Source organism: Poecilia reticulata, chromosome 19 (assembly GCF_904066995.2).
Source record: "Poecilia reticulata chromosome 19, P_reticulata-male-v2, whole genome shotgun sequence".
Lineage (NCBI taxonomy): Eukaryota > Metazoa > Chordata > Actinopteri > Cyprinodontiformes > Poeciliidae > Poecilia > Poecilia reticulata.
Genome location: NC_088848.1, coordinates 1,315,703 through 1,337,441, shown reverse-complemented (window position 1 = coordinate 1,337,441; position 21,739 = coordinate 1,315,703). Strand labels below are relative to the sequence as shown.

Sequence of the window (21,739 nt, the reverse complement as noted above, 5' to 3'; positions counted from 1 at the left end):
CCTTTACTCTCATACCGCTAAATGCAATCCATTGAAGTCACTTTGAACACACCTAACATCCCAATGGTGGCGGCAGCATACTATGGGAATGCTTTTCTTCCCATTGCGCCCCCTGCTGTTAAACTAGAATAGTGCGAAATTCCCTGCAGTCAAAATGACTGCTAATTGAGACCAAGATGGGTAGAAATTACTGCATTTCATCTGCCCTTTGCACGCCAACTATGAATTCAGTTTTTATAAAAGTTTACAGTTTTCAACACAAACTGTAAACTGAAGATATGGATCCGTTTGTTTTATTTACTCAACTCATGTCATTGAGAATTGATGATCTTGCAGTGAACAAAATGGCTTCAGTATTCCAAGTCCAGCCCAGCCACTGCGGTTTCGGCCATGTTTTCCAATCATTTGTCCATGTAAGATTTATCCCATCCACAAATCCCAATTTTGTAGCAAAATTTAAGTTTATCGCTTAGTAATAAATAGTCGTAATATGCTGACAACATGCTAGCTAACGTTAAAACACCAACTTAACGATGGGTAACCATGGCAACCGGTGACACCTTAAAGGCACTCCGGCTCTTTGAGCTCCCATTGGCCGTTTTGATCAACACATAATCCCTCTATGTGAGCCTGAAGTGAGAAACTGCTGTGTGTTTTGGTTTTCGGCCGTTTCCATAGCAACCTGCCTGAATACAGCTGGATGTGCTAGCGGTGCTGGCAGCTAGCATTCCTCAGTTTAGACAAGAGGTCGAACCCTACAGCCCGACGCTGTGGTGAATATCTCAGGACGTAATGGAGGTCTCTGCTGTCTGGATGCTACACTGTTAGCATGTCAGGACAGTCAGATTGTCCTACAGCAACAGTCTTCAGTCAGAAGCTTAAAGTCACTGCCAGACTGACTGCTGCTGGAGATCCTTCCAGTCCATAGCATCACCATCCACAAAGACTCTGAAGATACTTGGATGATATAAATTATATTTTAACAATGTTTGATAAAGCTGCAGCTTCTATGCACCACAAATCTGGAACAAACCAGAAAACTGAAAAACATCCGAAACACTGAGTTCCTTTAAATCCAGATTGAAACCAGCTGGTAGAGCTGCACATCACTGGATCACTGATCGACACGTTGATGGTTTTGATGGTGGGACTGGACAGAATGTGACGTTTATTGCTGGTTCCTCAGTTGGTGACTGGTTGATGCTTTTCTGACTTGTTGTGTTTATATGATGTAAAAACCTTTGAGCTGCCTTGTTGCTGAAATATACTCTACAAATAAATGTGTTCGGTTGATCAGAAGACATGCTGCACTCATTATTTTTCAGTTTACTCTGTGTAAACCCGTTTTAGTATTTTATTCCTTTCCAGCTGATGAAGTCCTGCATGTGACCTGAACTCTTCACAGTCAGGAGACGATCTTCTGTCCTCAGGACATCCAGGGGAAATATCCGTCCTGACATAACAGACGGTTGTGGATCAAGGACTCGGATGTCTTCCTGTTAACTCAACCCAGATGGAAAATGTTGGGGAGAAACTGATTACAAGCTGCAACAGGCAGGATGTGAAGCAGCTTTTGGTTCGCTGCACATCCCATTTCACATCCTGGCGCCTGCTTGTGTCGTGTCCTGGTTTCTCTTCAGTCCGGCTGCAGGTCTGGACCGGCGCCAACTGCTGGCTGGCTGGCCGGTGAAGAGAGACGCCGGGGATCTCCCAGTATGTGACTGGCAGGCCGACGCTCTGAATCCAGGAGTATCAGAAATGGAAAGATGGACAGATGGACGGATGGATCCCGCAGAGACACAACTGGAATCAGGACAGTGATCCAAGTCATTGAGACGCTGATCGCCGCCGCTGGCAATGAGCGGCAGTGGAGGAAGTCCTGCTGAAGATGATTCTGTGACTTTGCTTCATTAACCTTCGTTAGGTTTTTGGCTCGTCCAACAACGCTGAGCTGAGAGGAAACGACAGCCAGCAGCTCAACGCTGTAAACCCCAGACTGAAATATTTAAAAGTTAGACCTTGATTCATTATTTAAAAACGTTTCCCACCTTTAATTTGATGACTGTCCAGTTAAATTCAACAGAAACAACAAATCTGATGGGAGATGAAATGGAAAAAAAATAAACCTGGTGGTAAACACTGAAGATAAAACATTTATAAGACATTTTTATTTGCAAAAAAGATTTATTAAAAGAGATAGCATTAATAATTTGAGAGGATCAGAGATTTAAAAAAAAACCCAAAGTCAGAATAAACAAACGAAATGACGCATTTCCATCTGTCGGATAAATCTGAGGAATTATCTCTTAAAGGAAACCAGAGATGATAAATTTGTACTTTTAATAAAATATTATAATATTCTATTTGGGTATAATGAAGTATACTGACTCGGTACAGCGCTGCGTTCATATTCATTAAACATCTATGGATGGTTGGTTGATGCTCAGCTGCTCATTGTAAAATAAACTTTTATGTCAACATGTTCATTTAAAACTGTAAGTTAATAAAATAAATCTAACTTGGCATCAGCTGGGCTGAAATGATTCATCGTAATGAATCAATTATGAAATATTAACTAATTTAGTAATTGAAAAATTGTCAACTGGAGCATACAAACTCTGGACCGGCGCCAACGGCCACAGTATGCTTGGTAGGTGATTGGGTCTAAGCAAACTCCTCAAACAGGGATTTTTAAAACATATATATTTTACTCTTGCTCTTCATCAGTGGCCACAGTCCTAGCTAACCCTCAGTAAGACTCATCATTTAGCAACTTCACAAAAGAAGCTAACACTGTTGGTTCCAGCTTCATCACAGGTTTATGGCTCCTCCTGCCGACTCAGGATGGATATTGGTTGTTACAGAATCATCCACACTTACTGGGAAAGATGAAAAAAAGAATTTGCCCAAAATTGTGCAAAAACAACAAAAAAAAAACATTTCACATTTAAGATAAAAAAAAAAATATATATATATATATATATCCTTTCTATGTTAATCTGTTTTACCCAGAACTCCTCAAACGATCAAACATTCACTGCTGTTGTGTTTCAGTTCTTCGCTGCACCGTTCCAGTCTAATGAGGTTCTGTTTGGGTTCTGTAAAGTGTTACGGGTTCGTTCACTGTAAAAATCTTCGAAATGCATTTCAGTTGTTGGTGAAACAAACGACGCTCCGCAGCAAAACGTAACGGCCCCCAAGAACAAACCGTCATTGTTTGGTTTCACTCGGCCAAATGGGAGGATTATTTAAGGTCATCTCAACTGGAATAGACCTCAGACTTTGACTAGGACACCGTTTCTTTTGCCTTTTATCAGTGAAAAAGGAGAACTCTGGGGGAACACAGTTTTCACAGCCCTATTAATTATTCATATTTATGTTTTGATGGTTTTATTTTATCACAGCAAAATAAGAACTGAACAAATAAAGATTTTCAGAACAAATTCCCAAAAATCAACATCAAAATTGTATCAGTGACTTTCCAAATATTGGAACCCGGTGGTGGGCTCACTTCTGCTAATCTGCTAACAGCAGAGCTAATATCAGCTCACCGCATTAGTGCTTTTGCTAACTTTAAAAATATTTAGCACACTTGGCTTTTTACAGATAAACTACAGATCGCTTGTTTTGTAAACTTTCAGGTGAAGTTTGACATCTGTGTTGAAGTTTTGATTATTGAATGTTATAAATTCTTCAAGTCGTTAAGATGTTTACATTCATGCTCTTATTTTGAAGGGGGTGAAGACAGCAGTTTTGTTTCCTCTTGCAGTTTCTCTGGTTTTAAATAATTATTTAAAACAAGAAACATACAGGAACAAAATGAAACAAGACAAACAATGTAAATAACATAATATATGTTAAAATTGCTAAGATTTTTTTTTATTACGAGAATAAAGTCATAATATTAGAATAATATAGATGTGATATTACCAGCAAAAATGTTTTAATTATATATACTGCTCAAAAAAGGAACTTTTTCATTAAAAATCCCTTCTGGACTTCTGTGATTATGATTTTTAAAAGGGATCAAATTTCTGGCAAAAGTTTCAGTAATGAAAAACTGACCAAGAACGGCTTGTTAACACTCAGGTTTTTAATGCCATCATTCACGCTCACCGTGAGGGAATACAGGCGGCTGATTTATGAACAAAGGCTCATTAAATATTGAACAGAGTCGAGCATTCGCAAGTCAGGCCAGAGAGCGGCGGAGAGCAGCCAGGAGAAAACTAATTGGGATGTAAAAGTGATGGCAGGATTCACCGGAGAGAAACATGAGTTTAGTTTGCATAAAGCAAAGTAGTCAGATTCAAGCAGAAAGGGGATTACAGCAGCAGAAAGGAAGGTGAGAGTGAAGGCCAAATGAAACTGTAACATCAGAAAAAGGAAGGAATAAGTTGTGTGGAAACTATAATAACTGGGGTAATTAACCTCCTGAAATACTTCCCTCAGAAATCATAGAAGCAGGACTTCATTTGTCCTAATTTAGCTGCTTTTCTCTGCAGCGACAACATCTCCATCCCGGCTGTTGGTCCCTGAACATCATCAGTTTCTCACCTTTCTATGTGCCTGAATTACCCCCACTGCACCGGACACTGCTGCTCATTATGGCGCCTCATGAACCCTGAACGGGCCACATGCAGCAGCAGAGATCACATTCAGTCCCATCCAACCAAAACACACAGGGGCAGCTAAAGTCCTGCAAACTTAAAATGTTTGCAGGACAGAATCACCGAAATTCAGATGTGAGACGGGAAACAAGCGTAAACAAAGATGGCCGACTGGAAGAAGGAATGGAGATAATTTGTGGATAATATTTAGGAAACAAACGTTGGACATCCTGATCTAATTCAGTTACTATTATATATATTAACTATTATATAGTTACAGTTATATTAGATCAACAATTTGCAGAAATTTATTCAAAAGTTTGAAGGAATTTCTGCTGGTTTCTTCTGGTTTTTGTAGAAACTCCTACAAAAAGGAGAGTACTTTGCTTCATGAAAATATTGTCTAATTTGTATATTATTGAATAGATAAAAAAAACTAAAATGTCTCAGGACAGTTCAGTTAATAAAGAACAAAATGAGGCCCTTTACTAATCTTGACATTTTTGGCTCTAATGGCAAAAGGTTTGGACATCACTGGTTTATGAAAAGATGAACAATGACTCCACTTCCTGTTTCTGCACGTCGCCGTTCTTCATCTTCCCCACATAGAGGTCAGACTGAGGTAAAGTAATTTAATGTAAAGTAATGCAGGCTGTCTGCTTTCCTTCCACTGAAAGATCTGCGGAAACGTTACGCTGCCCGTCTGCGCCTTCAGCCCGGCACGATGCGCCACGAAGACCTTTAACTTATCACTTCTCTCCGTCAGTCTCTCCCTCACTCTCCTCTAATGTAGGACAGAGCTTGTGTATAGATATATTTTCAGTGTATCGGTCCCCGGAAAGTAGAATTGGAGATCATCCAAGGAACAGATTGTCCCACTTTTATATCCTGCAAAAGTGGAGCGGCCAAGATCTGTCCTCCATCTCGCTGCGTTTGACTGGGTCTGCAGCCGACGGCCGCGTTTGGAGCGCCTGCAGCGCGAAAACACTCCGACCCGGGGCAGACCGAGGCGCCGCCATATGAACGATGCTACGCTAACCATCGGCCTGGGGGGGGCGCTCTGACGCAGTGCTACACGCAATCGGCCTTTCGCTTCAGTCTGAGGTTGAGATGTGACGAAATATGACTTTAAAATTTAAAGGTTATGAATTTTGTAGCTTAACGACTAAATCCTGAAAGTTTTGTTTCTGTTTGAGAATTTTCTCATGTTTTAACGTTGAAATCTCAATGATTCACATTCCTACGATCCAGTATGACGGCTACGCTACGAATTTTATTTAGATTACAAGAATAAAGTTAAATTTAACAAACAAAAAAGTTGTACCATAATAAATTTGTAATATTATGAGAATAAAGTCGGAAAACACCAGAATAAAGTTATATCACAAAAATAAAGTTGTAAAAACTCAAGAAAAACCTCAAATAAAGTCAAAAAAACAAGAATACAATTACCAGAATACTGTTATTTATATCATGAAAATAAAATCATATTATGAGAATGAACTCGTATCTCATTATAATCTGAGAATGAAGCTGTAATTTTACCAGAATAAAGTCGTGTGTCAGTAAATATTACAAAATTAAAGTCAAAATGTAATAACCTTCTTTCTCAGCCTGGCCCCATCGATCTGTTGCATGTTTCTGATCTGCAGCCAAACCAATACGTGTTAAAAACAGGAGAAATGTTTGAGTTTTATTCAGTTTACTGGTGAATTCATGAAGGAACGAGTGGATTTCTCTGTCCAAACAGATTCAGTTTCACAGACATGCTAATCACAGGCTAAATAAAATCATTTTCACCCGTTAATATCCGCTGCTTTCATCTCAGTTTCCGTTGATTCATCTACAAAGCTTCGCGCCACGGAGAGCCCCGGTCATTATGCTGCCACCTCCGGAAACTCTGACTGCTCATGCAGCTTTCAGGCTTTCTCGTGTTTGTCAGAAGCGTCGAGGTGAAATCACGGTGAGCAGCTGCATCAGAGTTTCCCTGAGCTTGGTTTGCATCTGATCAAAGTGGGCTGTGGCTGCTCTGTACTCTGGATTTAACTGGGTCAGGCTGGATGTGCACTGAGGGCCTCGCAGAGGCTAAACTGGGCTGGAAGGGCCCAGAGACCTGAGAGCAACACAGATTTATGATCCAACGTCCCCCGCTCCATTTAACGCCGCCGCGCTGCATGTAAACATGGATCCTGCAGCTCCTGAGCAGAAAACACCCAATCAGCTTTTATCGTTTACTTTGGATCCATAGAAGGAAAATGAAGCCGCCTTGCATCATATTTACCAGTTTCCTATGAATGTATCCCAAATACAGATTCAGAGGGAGAAAACGCATCAATGCACTGCAAAACACTAAATCTGACCAAGTATTTACTGTCTAGTGTTCAGTTACCAACAGGTAACTTCAGCAGAGTACAGGAGCTTCTTTCTAGTGAGTAATATTAAATAGTTCTAGTTCCACTAGTTTGTTTCACTTATAAAACATTTTCCCTGGTTATAAGTGAAATAATCAATAAATAATCTGCCAGTGGAATTAGGACCATTTAGTCAATATTAAATCATTTACTTTAAACTGTACACACATTTGCAGTTATATAATTGCTTAAAAAATGATTCTACAAGTTGGTGAACTGCAAGACGCACTTTTCAGATTTAGTTTTTTCAAAGAAAAAACATGAAAATTATGCATCCATGTTCTTTTGCTTCATAATGATGCGAAATCACATAATGTCCCACTAAAACATTGCTATGTGGTTGTAATGTGACAAATATTACAAAGTTCAAAAGACAATATGGCAGAAAAACCTTTCACAATAAGAGTTTCATGTAAGCCGATATAATTATTGATTAGTTTTTTTTTAAATATCTGAAATATTACCAAACTGGTGACATCATGTTTCCTGTTTTACCCAGTTTCCATTTCATGACAGCAGTTTTGAGACAAAGTGGGGAAACTTGAAACTGCTGCTGCCCAGCTACTCAACAGGCTGTTGCTAGGCAACCGAAGGGCAACTTGAAACTGCCTGTTACCCAGCAGGCTGTTGCTAGGCAACCAAAGAAAGAGCGAGTTAGTCGATTCCACCAGCCTTAGCTAACCTGAGAGGCTTAGCAGCCAAACCTTTCCTTTGAATATTAAATTATATTTTTCCAAGTTTTTATCAGTTTTACTTGTACTGAACACAAAATGACGTGACAGGAAGTGCATTAAAGTCTCCTTTAAACAGAGTTCAAAGGTCACAGTCACCTTTATAACAACAAATGAAGAACATGGAGGTTCAGATCCTGATTCTATCCCACAAAACGTCGAACCGAATGTACGAACAAAGCAGCTGACAGACCAGCCAGACACAGAAACACACACACACACACACACACACACACACACACACACACACACACCTCCAGCGTGTCCACCAGTGACAGCTTCACTTACCTTCCCCGTCCAGAGACTTAACGGTAACGCGGAGGGACAGACGCCAACAAGTGGCTAATGGAAGCTGTTAGACACGGCAGCAGGACTCGTTACAGATCATCCAGCCTCCATGTCAACGAGTTTCATCCAAAAACATTCAACTTTCACTTTGAAACGGTCCAACAGAAAAACACCTCTCCATATGTACCAACATAAAGCATGCAGAGTCAGGAGAAGCAGCTCCAACATCATAACAAAACCGTTGCAATAAAAAAATATTTACTCTGCAGATTGTTTAATCAGATGAAGTAAAACTTTTTCCTTTCTCAACATTCTCTGCAGTGTTTTCCATAAATTACAGCCTGATATGATATATTTTGTGCGTGACAATCAGTTTTGCGGCTGCATCCGCCTCCCAGCTCCTCTGGGTCTGATTTAGGAACATTTCTGTGGTTCTTGCATGTTTTCTAGCTGCAGCGATCGGACCGGAGCCGGACTCCTGCAGCAGAGAGCCGTCAGGGAAACGTCTCCTCAGCTGGACGCCATGATGTCTTCAAACCCAGGAGAATTGGTGGAGGACAGGCGGCCTCACATCTGCTGCTGGTTATCGACTGCTGGTCTTCCTGCTGCGATGCAGAAACAGGCAGCCAGACGACAGACTGCAGGGGAAACACCAAGGCTGCTGTGGTGGAAATCACAAACCACTGATTCCTGTGGGACGATATGCTCTTCTACACCTGATCAGGAAGATTTCACACCTCATAATGCGGTAGATCTGGATTCAAAACTCCATCATCTGCTCCACCTCCAGCTGCTCTGAGTCAAACCAACCTGTTCCCCTCCTGGCCTGTGGGGGCGCTGCACCAAGAACCACTGAAGGAAACGACACCAAAACCTCTGAAGACACTGAGAGCAACTTCCTTCTTCACCAGATGGAAACAAGATGGAGGATTTTAGCGGTTGGAGGATTTCTCTTTAGGCTAAAGACCAGGAGCCATTTCTGCTGCTAGCGCTAGGCTAGCATGTTAGCTTTGGTTGGATTTACCCAGAATGCCCTGCGCTGTAGTCCACTTCCTGCTTTTGGAGAGATCTCCAGTATTAAATATTGAAGCTTGCTGGCTGACTAAGGAATAAGATTAAGAAGTACCCAGTTCCTTTTTTGATCAATTATTAGTTTGTAAAATGGCCTTTTAATTTGTTTCTTTTTTGTAATGTAAATTTACCAAAATAAAGTTGATATGTGTAGGCAGACCAGAGTTCAGATTAGAGTTCAATTAGCATTCACACCTCCCTAAACAAACTGGAATTTCAAGGCAAGCGGACCGGAGTCGGGTTAAAGCGGACCGGAGTCGAGTTACAGCGGACCGGAGTCGGGTTACAGCGGACCGGAGTCGGGTTAAAGCGGACTGGAGTGCGGTTAAAGCGGACCGGAGTGCGGTTAAAGCGGACCGGAGTCGGGTTAAAGCGGTCCGGAGTCGGGTTAAAGCGGACTGGAGTCGGGTTAAAGCGGACTGGAGTCGGGTTAAAGCGGACTGGAGTCGAGTTACAGCGGACTGGAGTGCGGTTAAAGCGGACCGGAGTGCGGTTAAAGCGGTCCGGAGTCGGGTTAAAGCGGTCCGGAGTCGGGTTAAAGCGGACTGGAGTCGGGTTAAAGCGGACTGGAGTCGGGTTAAAGCGGACTGGAGTCGGGTTACAGCGGACCGGAGTCGGGTTAAAGCGGACCGGAGTCGGGTTAAAGCGGACCGGAGTCGGGTTAAAGCGGACCGGAGTCGGGTTAAAGCGGACTGGAGTCGGGTTAAAGCGGACTGGAGTCGGGTTAAAGCGGACTGGAGTCGGGTTAAAGCGGACCGGAGTCGGGTTAAAGCGGACTGGAGTCGGGTTAAAGTGGACTGGAGTCGGGTTAAAGCGGACTGAACTGAACGCTGGTAAACGTCTCATTGAACCTCCCATCTTCTCGTGGTTCTGTTGCTCCGTTGTGATCAATTGTTCTGTGTTGTGAGGAAGTCATTAATCTCTCTCTGCTCACTCGGCTCCAAATTGCCCACTTTGTTTGCTGCTTTTCCCAAATTAATTCCCCACGGTCCAATTCTCCAGCAGGGGCTGTGCTGTTAAAAGTCTTGCTCGTTTTGCTTTGGCTCCTGGGAAGTTTAGTCAATTATGCGTCACAGGATGAAACGGTGCAGAACCGGGTCGGTTCTGCCGGGCCTGGGGCCGGCCGGGTCGGTGTGAACACGCGGCTCGTCTCTGCAGACGTGTGAGAGGTTTCCACCTTCTCCAGCAGCTGACAAGCTGCAAGCAGGCAGGAGGTGTTGATGAGTTCCTGTTTGGTTCGTCTCACCTCCCAGTTCCAACACTTTTTCCTCTCAACTATACTCTCTTTTTTTTTTTTACCAGAATAAAATTGTGTTCAGATTGAAAACCTGTTTTGGCCAAAAGGCAGCAACAAGTAAATACATTTAAGCTCCCAAACATCCATAAGACTTTTTGGCTAACAGGTCAAACTGTCAGAAGTACGTTTCTTTGAATTCACTTGAAAATGGAATAAATATTGATTTTAGACAGTTGGTCACTATTGACTTCTATTTTTTTCCTTTTATATATAATAGCGGCTAAATTTAAATTTTTATCAAGTTAATTGCAGGAGCTGTAATTAATCACATTTTAATCAAAAATTGACAAAGTAAGCCATATTTTAAATTCCAAAACCTCTTTTTTGTTGCTATATTATTGAATAAATAGACATATTAGCTCAACAACAAAGACATGTACAGTTTTTAGAGATGTGCCGATCAGGTTTTTTTCTGCCAATACCGATACCGATCACCCATGAAGGCCGATCACCGATACCGATCACATGATTACTATTATTTATTATTTTTTATCATAAACACTACCAGTTACATTATGTGGAAAAAGGAGCCATGAATTCACCTTAATTTAGACAAAAACTTGTTTTTAAAAACTTTTTCCAAGAAGAAAACGAAACAAAACAGGCATTGTGCAAATTGTCCTGCAATCAGTAAAACTATCTTTAACAGACTGATAACATATGGAGGCTCTGAAGAGGCTAAATTATGTAAAGAGCCAAAATAAAACCTCTCAACATTGCCAAAAAATTCAAGTATAAAACTTAACATTCAAAGACAAATACAGGATCCATTACAATAAACAATCCAGAGTTACTGAATGAAAACTTCCTGTTAGCATGGCGGCTAGCTGATTACTGCTAGTTCTGAGTGGCTGTTTCTGACTGAGCGGAGTAATTATGCAGATCAGGGAGGAGATCGATTATTTTTTTAGAGATTATTTCTCTCATGTTAGGACAGCGAAAGTTTTAATACGTATGTAAAATGTATTTTTTAGGTTAGATGCTGCAGCTTTAAGCAGAGGTTCGGTGTGAGAGTCACTACCAGGTGGAGCAGAAGCGGCGCTCCGTCTGTCAAATATTACTACCTGTAGCGTAGCAGCGGTTCAACAGCGAGAGCAGAACCAGCGTCTTACATCGCAGCTCCAAGACTTATAATTTTGCGGGTTATTTGTTTAGCTTTCTGACCGTCATGCTAATCCGGGTGAGTGTTTGTAGCTGTGCTGCTCTAACTGCTATCTGATCCTCCATATGTCTTTTTTACTGCAATGAGCCTCGATGTAGCCAAACTCCGTCAAGTATGTCATTGTTTTTATGTCGTATTAGCTTCGTTGTGTTGATGCATTTTGACCTGCTTCAATTTTCCGCCGCAACACGCAAACGTCCCCATTCACTCAGTGCGTTATAGTTATAGTTCCACATCGCTTAGGATTTGTTGCTGCGCGTTTGCAGAGTGAAGGAAAGAGGAGACCAGCTGCACAGGCAGGCTGAGAAATGAGATGCAGGTGATCGGCAACAAGAGCCAATGATCGCCGATCACCGATCATGCACTTTTTCACGAAAATCGGCCGATTATGATCGGTGGCCGATCGATCGGCACACCTCTAATAGTTTTATTTAATTTTGGGCAGAGAGAAGCAGCTTTTAGTCCATCACTGTTAGCAAATGTAGCTGAGTGTCAGATTTACTGCCCAAACATGATTTTTTTTTTAACTTAATATCACAATGTGATAATGTTTTCGTGATTTTGCAATTAGTGGAGAGTTTTCTACTTCACATTTTAACTGTGGCGCCCCAACAGGGGGACGTGGGAATGGGCCCTGGCCACCCCTGAAAAACTTTGTCTACACCCCTGGAGCCCCAGTGAATCCAGTTCAAGTCAAACAAAGGCACACAGAGTCACCTTCTTCCATCAAGACACGAATGAAAAACCCAGTGAATAAATAAGAACAAGTGAGTCTGTGTATAAAATTCTACGTCATAATTTTTTTGAATGTTTACGTATAATTTTTATTTATTTTCTTGACTTTGCCACCTGGTCTGGCCACATCTATGAACATTATCTGGGGCCCAGAACAGGAATATGCACAGCTTCAGCTAATGTTTTAATTATTACAGATTTTATGTAAAATTATAGAAACTTTGTGCTTTTTCACTGAAAACAAGCGACAGAGGAAAACGTATAACGTGCTTCCACATTCCTTTCCTTTTGCCGCTGTCGGGTCAATGAAAACTCAGTTATGATGCATAACCAACATGATGCAAACTCCTGACTCGTCACCAGGGATTTAATTACGGCTGTAAAGTCAAATCCAGAAGAATAAAGTCTCATTTGTGTGGGATTTGTCCAGCGACACCGCCCAGTGGGTCCAGTAGAACCGACTGGTGTTTAGTGGGGAGGTTCTGGAGTGAAACCCGGTAATAATGCAGAGTTTTCTGAGTGATCACCCCCACCATGCCCCACTTTGCTCTTCCTCCACACCTCCATTAAACATGTGAAGCCGACCCCATGGGACGCCTGTCCTCTCATCTCCGCTTCCAGAATAACTTTCTCCTGTTTTCATCCTGAATGTTTTGCGTTTGCTGTGAACTCCGGCTGATTAAAGGTCGTAAATGAGCAGAAAGAAAGTAAATACCTTTTGGTCGGGCGGCGGCGCTCCTTCCCGGTCCTCAACCTTCGTCTTGGTGAAACACAAAAAGAGGGAAAAACCGGAGCGGGATCTGAGAGACGAGAAGGAAAAAGTGGTTTAGATCACATTTTCTCATCTTCTAGGGAGCATCCTGAGCTGTGCAGCGTTTCCTTCACACACACTCTTTCAACTCCTCTCTGCTCCACCGAAGCTGCTCGCTCTCTCTCTCTCTCTGTTGCACACCTCCTCTCTCTCCCTCTCTCTCTCTTTCCAGCAGGATTCATCCCTCTCTCCTCCCTGTTTCTCTCCTGGATTTCAACATCCCTCCCTCATTATTTGAGTCCCTCCATCAATCAGTTCAATTCATCCTGTCAAATGTTTCCTGCTCATTTATTCACTTCCTGTTCAGATTCAATGACTCTGTGGTCTTTAAGAAGCTTTGAGGTATTAAAATAAAAATAAGTTTGTTTTTATTGGTTTATTTTGCTAACCTGAGTCAGGCAGTGCTGGGTAATGGGTCAGCATAAACCCAGATTATTAACCCAAAACTGGGTAAGAATTAGTCGTTTCTAACCAACAGTGAGTTGGAAAGAATAACCTGTGACCTGGTTTACAAAATGAGAAATATTTGGGCCAAGCTGAACGATCCATGCATTTATTTTCTACTTCTGCCTCCAGTCTTTTGCCAATGGAGCGATTATGAGTCCATATTCACGTGTTCATGTAAAAACATGTAAATATTGCATAAAAGTTTCACCAGAAGATGGTGGCACAACTTATACATACTTATAGCATCTTTTTACTCAAGTAAAAGTATTTTTTAAAAAGGCGATTCAAGAACTAATTAATGGATCAAAGCATTAAATATTTAATATTTTAAAATTCAAACAAATCAAAGTATAAGGTTATGTGGAAATGTTGGTATTTTAAAGGTCAAAATGAAAATAATTTATTTAAAAAATTAAATAATGCAAAAGAAATTATTTTCAAAATAAAACTATTAAACTTTAACAAAAACTGCAGGTGTGTCTCTGGTGAGTTTTTGGTTAAAGTTCCTCAAAATGGATGGAGAATCCAGAAATTTTACTCAAGAAAGAGAGAAAAGATACTTCAAAATAAAACTACATAATTTCTCACCCTACCTTAAATACCGCTTCTCCATTTTGACTTCTGGGCAGATCTTTGGTCAAAGTGTGAAAGCTAAACATAGTTAGCATTAGCTGGTTCCAATAACTCATTAACCGCATCGATTAAATAACTTATTTCTCCACAGCAGAGACTCAGAACTGCGATTAAAGAAAAAACAAACAACTGCTCTGATCTCCTGTAGAGCTGAATAAGTTATGAAGAAGATCCAGACATCATACAAGAAACTTTTACTGAACTAAGTTCTCTAAAATCGGAAATTATGAATAATTTTAACTGATGGAGGGAAAACAGACGTTCTTACCGTTGGAGACGGTGACGCAGCCTGGAGGCGGATGGCCGCTGGGTTTCCGTTTCCTTCGTTTCCTTCCGGTGTTTCACATCGTGAATCTTTTTACTGGGAACTTGAAAAATTCCGACTTTCCAGTCAGATAAACCCTCCGGAAAAACCATCCAGTCGGACTTCCCACTGGGAAACTGGAAACAACTCCGTCTACCACCAGTTAGTGGAAGGCTGACTTCCTGTTTCAAAATGGCCGCCCCTCCCTCCCATCACCAACAGCGGTACGACGTGGTGGAAACGTTAATTTCATAAAACACACATGCAGGAGTGAGACTAAAATCAATGTTACATGTAGCGCATCCAACTCTATACTAAGCTAATTGAAAGTGGTGTTTAATTATGGAAAATCAAGCTTCAAATTATGTATAAAAGATGCTACAAACAATATTTATTCCAAGTTGGAATTCCATGCCATATTTTAGTGATTTCTTTTTTTAATGATTATTAGAGTAACTAGAAAAAGCCTGGCTAACGGGGATCCTTCCTCTTCTTCTGGGTTTTATTGGCGGTTGGCAATAAAACCCAGAACTTAAAGTGAATTTACCCTGTACATTTATCAATGATGGGAATTTTGCTTTTTTCAAAGAGTTTTCCAAACATTTTCTCCGCTATAAATTTATTTAGAATCTATTAAATAGGAAGAAAACAGAACAGAAAACTTTTATTCTTTTTAACTTTTAAATGAAGAAAACACACTTTGACAGAAAACAGTATTTTATTTTCACATATAAAAATGTTAAAGATTATAAACAAGTTTTTGTTAGTTTAGTTCTAATCGGCTGCACAGTGGCGCAGTTGGTAGAGCTGTTGCCTTGCAGCAAGAAGGTTCTGGGTTCGATTCCCGGCCTGGGGTCTTTCTGCATGGAGTCTCCATGTTCTCCCTGTGCATGCGTGGGTTTTCTCCAGGTACTCCGGTTTCCTCCCACAGTCCAAAAACATGACTGTTAGGTTAATTGGCCTCTCCAAATTGCCCCTAGGTGTGAGTGTGTGTGTGCATGGTTGTGTGTCCTGTGTGTCTCTGTGTTGCCCTGCGACAGACTGGCGACCTGTCCAGGGTGACCCCACCTCTCGCCCGAAACGTTGGCTGGAGATGGGCGTCCTGCGTGTTTCAGTCTCTGAGACCTGAGGAGAACATGGACCTGCTGAGCAGGTTGTTACAACCAGCAGGGAGAGAATAAAACATGCAGGACGCCTCCAGGACCCACTCTGGACATGAGAGCATTAAAGCACGTTAGTTTGGTTAGATTTGGTCACCTAGATGATTTTTTTATACCTTAAACTTTTCAGCTTATGCTCTAACTATGTTTAATTTTCAGATTCCTTGTTTCAGCAGCAGACTGGCTGCAGTGAGTCTGCAGGACTCCGAGAAATAAACTAAAGGCTTTCACTGCAAAATGTAAATAGGGAGCCTATTGTTCAATGTCACGGGAATATAGTTCAATACTATGAAATAATTAATTCCATTAAAAGGCCCATAAATAATACAAGTTCACAGATCAGGAGAAATGAGACTGTAGACGTGAATATTGGGGCCAACAGTTTAGAAGTAAAGCGTTGTGTTTAAAACTGCTGCAGTACTGCAGCCTTTCCTTCCCTCTGAGGGCTGAACTGAACATTATCTGATTATTTAACTTGATTGGTTGAATATTAGTAAGTTGGCGCCTCATAAACCAACACAAAAATCATGCAGAATTGTAGAACGGATGAAAGACGACATATTTTTCAGAACTTCTTAGAAATTAAATCTAAAAGTGGTTAAAAATTAAAATGTACTGCAAATATTTGTCTTTCAACATGTTAAAATGTGCTGCGAATCTCACTGAAACAATTAGACGCTTTGAGGTGTTTCAACCCGAGTAGAGACCTGGATGGGCTGATCGACCCAGAATTATAGCTGGGTTGGTTTTTGTACTGCAAGTGGGAAATGAGAAACTCATTTTTATTTTGAGACGCATCAGATCATAAATGTACAACAGCGGTTATATTAGGGCCATAAATAGAAAAGAATAGGTGAACATCTCTGCCAAAAAACTCACATTTTGACATTACTGTCAGAACATTTTTGAAAAGTCCAGAAATGCTTTAGAAAATAACTCAAATTTATCAGAGTTTGAAAATTCCCAAATTTTTTACTTTTGGAAATGTCCTGATTTGCAAAAGTAAAAAAAAAATAAAACATTTAAAACTCTGAAATTTCCAAGTTTCTTCTAGAAAACTTCTGAGATGAATACAAAATCCATCTCAGAGATCTGCAGATGTTCAACCTTTTTTTGCCCTTTTTGGGCAAAAATGTACTTATTTTTTTCTGCAGCTACAAAGGCCCCAATATGCCGCTGTATAAATAAAGGGCTAGTTGTGGCAGAAAGTATTAAAAATATATTATTCTGACTTATCTAATCAGTGAACATGCAGGCTCCTCCCACTGCTGAATTTGTATTTATTTCTTCTTTATAAAACAAAACCGTGAATTTTTAAATTGATTAACATATACATTTTAATCTTCCAATCATGTTTTGATGTTTTTCCCTCATCAAAATAAACCTGCAGTTTTGCTTTGATTCTTTCATGGATGTTTGAGAAATCCTCTAATCTCCATGGCAACCATTCAGCTGTTCAAAATGCCTGAATGGACCTAGCCCCGCCTTCCAGTCGCAGTTCCTCCCACTCTCAGCTCCTTCAGACTAGCCAGCAGCAATTAGCAAACAGCTGCTGCTCAGAGCAACGCTGGTAAAAATGTTAAAGGGTTAATAGAGGGGCCATGTTGGGACGACTTCCTGGAGGAGGAGCTTCAGAAAGAGCAGGAGTTTTTAAAGAGACAGCGGCCCAATTTCAAGGTGCTAAATCGGGAAGTAAAATTTCTTTTATGTCATATTTTATATATGTAGCATTTTTATAAGAACTGAAGGTAGCATAATTACTTGATTGTGCTGTAAAATGCCTGGAAATCACATAAAACTGCCCCCTAAAAAACAATCAGAAATGAAGAATTGAGAAGAGCTTTCTGGGCCGGTAGTTTGTTCTGCGGCTCAAATCCTTGGCAGTCGCCGTGAATCCCGGTAAAGCCTGTTTGTTTGTGGCAAGATCAACGTCTCGCTGCAGCACCATCTGTGACCCTCTGGGTAAAACGCGTTCACCAGCAGCCCTCTGCACAAACCCTTCACAAGTCAGCATTTAAACCTCAAAGCTAAAAGTTAAACAGTGAGATAATCAACAAACCGTTTATGTACTTAAACGTTCAGCGAAGTAATGAATCCATGTGACCTCACAACGCGGTTTACGTAAGAACTGCAGCGGTGAGCAGCGTTTATGCTCTCATCCTTGCTTTTAAGGCCCATTCAGAGAGAAGAGAGGAGGTGAAAGGCTGAATTAAACACATTAATGTGCGCAGCAGAGCACTCTGCTGCCCGCCGAGAGACGCGGAGGAATCCAGCACATCAGCCTCTTACGGGCGCCATGAACCCGACAGCAGCTCTTGTAGCCGCGGCTCTTTGAAGGTTGCATCGCTCTGTTCCTCTCTGGGTTCGCTGCCCACTGTCCCTCCACCAGGGGAAATAAAGCCGCTCCCGCCTCGCTGACACACATGGTGCTGAACAAAGAGAGGAAAGTGGGTCATGAGCGCAAGGCAGAAAGAATCTACAGGGTCTTTATTTAGTTTAAATCATGTTTTCTTTAATCGTCACGCCTTGGTGATCTATGCTTCTGTGAAATAGAAATAAAGTTTTATTTACTTACTTTATGTTCCGGTGAGATTATTTATATTAAACGAACTTTGAATCAGTGGTTCTGAAACTCTTCTAGTTGTTTTTACCTCTGGAAATACTGAGATGTGCAAGAACCGCTGGAGGTGGCAGCAGGGCAACATGGGCACACTCACACCTGGGGGCAATTTGGAGAGGCCAACTAACCCGACAGTCATGTTTTAGGACTGAAGGAGGAAACCGGAGTACCTGGAGAGAACCCACCATGCACAGGGAGAACATGGAGACTCCATGCAAAAAAACCGGGAATCGAACCCAGAACCTTCTTGCTGCAAGGCAACAAGACCAACTGCACCACTGTGCAGCCCAATACCAAGTCAGTACACTGCAAAAACACAAAATCTTAACGTATTGGTGTCTACATTCCAGTGCTAATGTCTTAGCACACTTGAAAGAAGACAGAATTAACTTAAATAACGTTTCAGAAAGATTAATGAGTCAATAATTTCTTAGAATAGAATAGAAATACTTTATTCATCCCAGACAGGAAATTACTGTGCAGTTGCAGCATACACATACACACAGATCAAGTTACCAATAAAAAAAAAATAAAATAAATAAAATATAAAAATCCTATAAAATGTAGAATGTAAGATTCTGTACAATATGAACAGTGAATATTAATAATCTGTACAATAGTGCTTTGTGAACAATCTGTACAAGACAAATCTGTACAATGGTGACTTAACGTTTATTATTCAAAGTGATGGCCTGTGGCAGGAAAGATTTCCTGCATCTGTCCCTACGACAACGGAGCTGAAGCCGTCTGTGCGAGAAAGTGCTCCGCTGTCTGTCCACTGTGGTGGAGAGGGTGCAGCTTGTTGACCATGATAAACAGCTTCTTCATTGTCCTCCTCTCCACCACATTTTCCAGGGTCTCCAGTTTCAGTCCAGTCAGTTCAGTCTTAATATTGATGAAAAAATTCTAGTCAGCTCCGTTCTGATTATTTCCGGTTTTTGAGTGTGACTCGTGTTAGGAGGTCATCCTAACAAAAGCTTTTTATCAAAAAACGTGAGTTTTTTTCCAAATTGCCATGTTTCCATGAAGCAAATTCATTTTCATAGTTCCAGTTTGTGCCATCGTACAAAGGAAAGCATGAAAAATCAATACTTTGGTTCAGATTAACTCTTCAAATTTACTGTCATTTTCCATAGCAGTTTCTCAACTCTACAAAAAAAGTTTTGAAACTTAAATAATAATGTGTTGGGGATCTCGGCCCAGTAGTTACCTGGTATCAGGCTGATACCAGGTCAGTCCGTCTGACGCATCTCTACTGGAAGCTGCACCAGGACAGACTTCAACTGACCTTAAACTGTTTGCTGAAGTGAAACTGAAGTGAAAACCTTTCACTTCTTCATTCGCCGATCTGCAAAATGACTGACGTCGATCAAATGGAGTAAAAGTCACAGTAATAAACTCACTAAATGCATTTATTTTTACCTAACTGCTGATTTGCAGAGTTCTGAACATCGTCCGTTTGTAAAGACTAAGTTTTGACTTTAGTTTGAAATGAGTGCAACAAAACCCCCAAAGGTCTCGTTTCTCACTGTTTCATTTCTTCCTTTCTTTTCATTCAGATTCGTAGAAACAAAATGGAGAAACTAAAACCTCAACTTGTTCCTTCGCAGTCGTCTGCCTGGGTTTCTGAGTACCATGAAAAAGCAGAAGCTGCTGACTGGATGGATTTATGCCCCAGTTCAAAAATAAAACCTCCATCTAACACTGAAACCACAGAATCTCCTTAAATGGCAGGAGCACCAACATCAGAATCAACCTGAAGGAACTTAAAGCGCCGGCTCTGTCCCAGGGCGACCTCTGACCTGGGGCAGCTGGCAGGACACAGAAGGCCTCTGGTTGTTTCCATGCATGTAGCTGCTGCAGCAACAGGCTGATGCATCCTGGGTGCACAAAGGAGCGGCATCACAGATCCTTCCTCCACAAACACACCTGCTCAGTTTTCACATTTCTTCAATTAGTATGCTATTTTTAATAACTGTACAGTTCTTATGCTGCAACTCTGCCTGAAGTTTACATCTATGCTTTCATTCTCGGTTTGATGGTAGTGAGTTTTTTCTCGTTCATCAGGAACCAGTGACTCGATGCCATCTGCTGGCTCCCCTCAGGCAGAAAACCTTTCAAACTACTTTAAAATAAACTGAGCTTAAATGTTTGATAACTATGATCATCTGGGATGTGTGATTGAACTGAAGATAATATTTATTGTGAAATGGCGCCATAGAAATACACTGAATTGAATATATTTTTATTGTTTTGTTATTTTTACCTTTGTGTGAAGCTACAAGCTTAACATTTTTTCATTTTGCTGCTTTGTGCATAAATGAGGTTTAGTCACATCAAAACGGAAAACACTCCATATTTTACAACCCTGTTCTATAGATCTGCGCTCCAGTCCAGATATCAGCTGAATTGTAGAAGGAATCACCAAACTATGAACTCAGACTCTTTTTATAAGCCGTTCAGATCAGACAGACATGCTGGGCCCAGTTTCTACAGGATCATCATGTCTCCTTTATTTGATTCAGGAAATAAAGTTCATGCTTTTATTTCCTGAATCATGATGTGAGATGAAGCAGCTCGCGCTGTCAGGTTGCTTTATATAGTAGTGAGAATAAGCTGAGGGTTGAGTCAACAAAAACCAAGCAAGAAGGTGACACTTTTGTTACAACCCCACCCTAAAATCCCTAAAGTAAATTGTGGCACTGGGCTTTAACATAAAACAAAAAGTAATCCGAACAGTTGATGAGTAACAAAAATATAATTTATTTTACAATTCTGCTAAAACAAGTACAGGAGAAGAAAAAAAAACACAGGGGAGCTTTAAGCTTCAGGGTCTCCAAGGCCAAAATAATAAACAAAACACCCCCTTATAACTATAACATAAAACAACCACTTTCTAAAGAAGAACTAAAAGAAAATACAAAACCTAAACTCCCTTACTAACCAAAAAACAGGAGAAAACGGTTCACAACAAAAATGGCAGAGAAGCCCTACCAGCTTCCACCTCTGAACAAAACCACGTCTTGGACAATTGTTCACACAGATGCACACAGGAAGCTCAGTTCACTTCACACACAGTCAGCTCTCAACAGGATCACAAGTCAAACAGAAGGGGATCTGGCATCTCCAGCTTGCTGCTTCTTATAGGGGGGCTGACGAGCCCCAATACACTTCACCTGCAGCAATCAGGTAGGACTGAAACAGAAAACACAGAGCTCTCTCAGAAAGAGCGCCCCTAGAGGTCAGTGACCGTAACAACTTTATTTGAAGGGGTGTGAACAGGACTGACATGACACTGTCATAAACATGACATAACACCTGTCAGGAACATAAATAAATCTTTATGAATGTTTATGACTGTTGTCATAAAGTGTCACTCGGTAAATAATGACACTTTTAATGCAAAGTTGCATTAAAAGTCCATTAAAAATGCCAATGTTGCATTGAATTGTCATAATTTAC

General features: G+C 40.9%; 1 protein-coding gene and 1 long non-coding RNA gene across 5 annotated transcripts in view; both read right to left on the bottom strand.

Moving 5' to 3' along the window:
- The window catches only part of LOC103481054 (SH3 and multiple ankyrin repeat domains protein 1-like), a 54,721-nt gene extending 41,491 nt beyond the window's left edge, over positions 1-13,230 (bottom strand). For 2 of the 4 annotated variants that reach the window (XR_014085176.1, XM_081601093.1), the window contains exon 1: positions 13,018-13,222. The gene's annotated coding sequence lies outside the window, so the exon portion shown is untranslated. Of the gene's footprint in view, positions 1-13,017 lie in introns of all 4 variants that reach the window. The other 2 variants (XM_081601094.1, XM_008436300.3) reach the window with 2 other exon arrangements.
- Positions 13,231-17,704: 4,474 nt separating this feature from the next.
- The window catches only part of LOC145549083 (uncharacterized), a 29,442-nt gene continuing 25,407 nt past the window's right edge, over positions 17,705-21,739 (bottom strand). The window contains exon 2 of the long non-coding RNA XR_014085031.1: positions 17,705-21,472. This is a non-coding gene — a long non-coding RNA (uncharacterized LOC145549083). The remainder of the gene's footprint in view (positions 21,473-21,739) is intronic.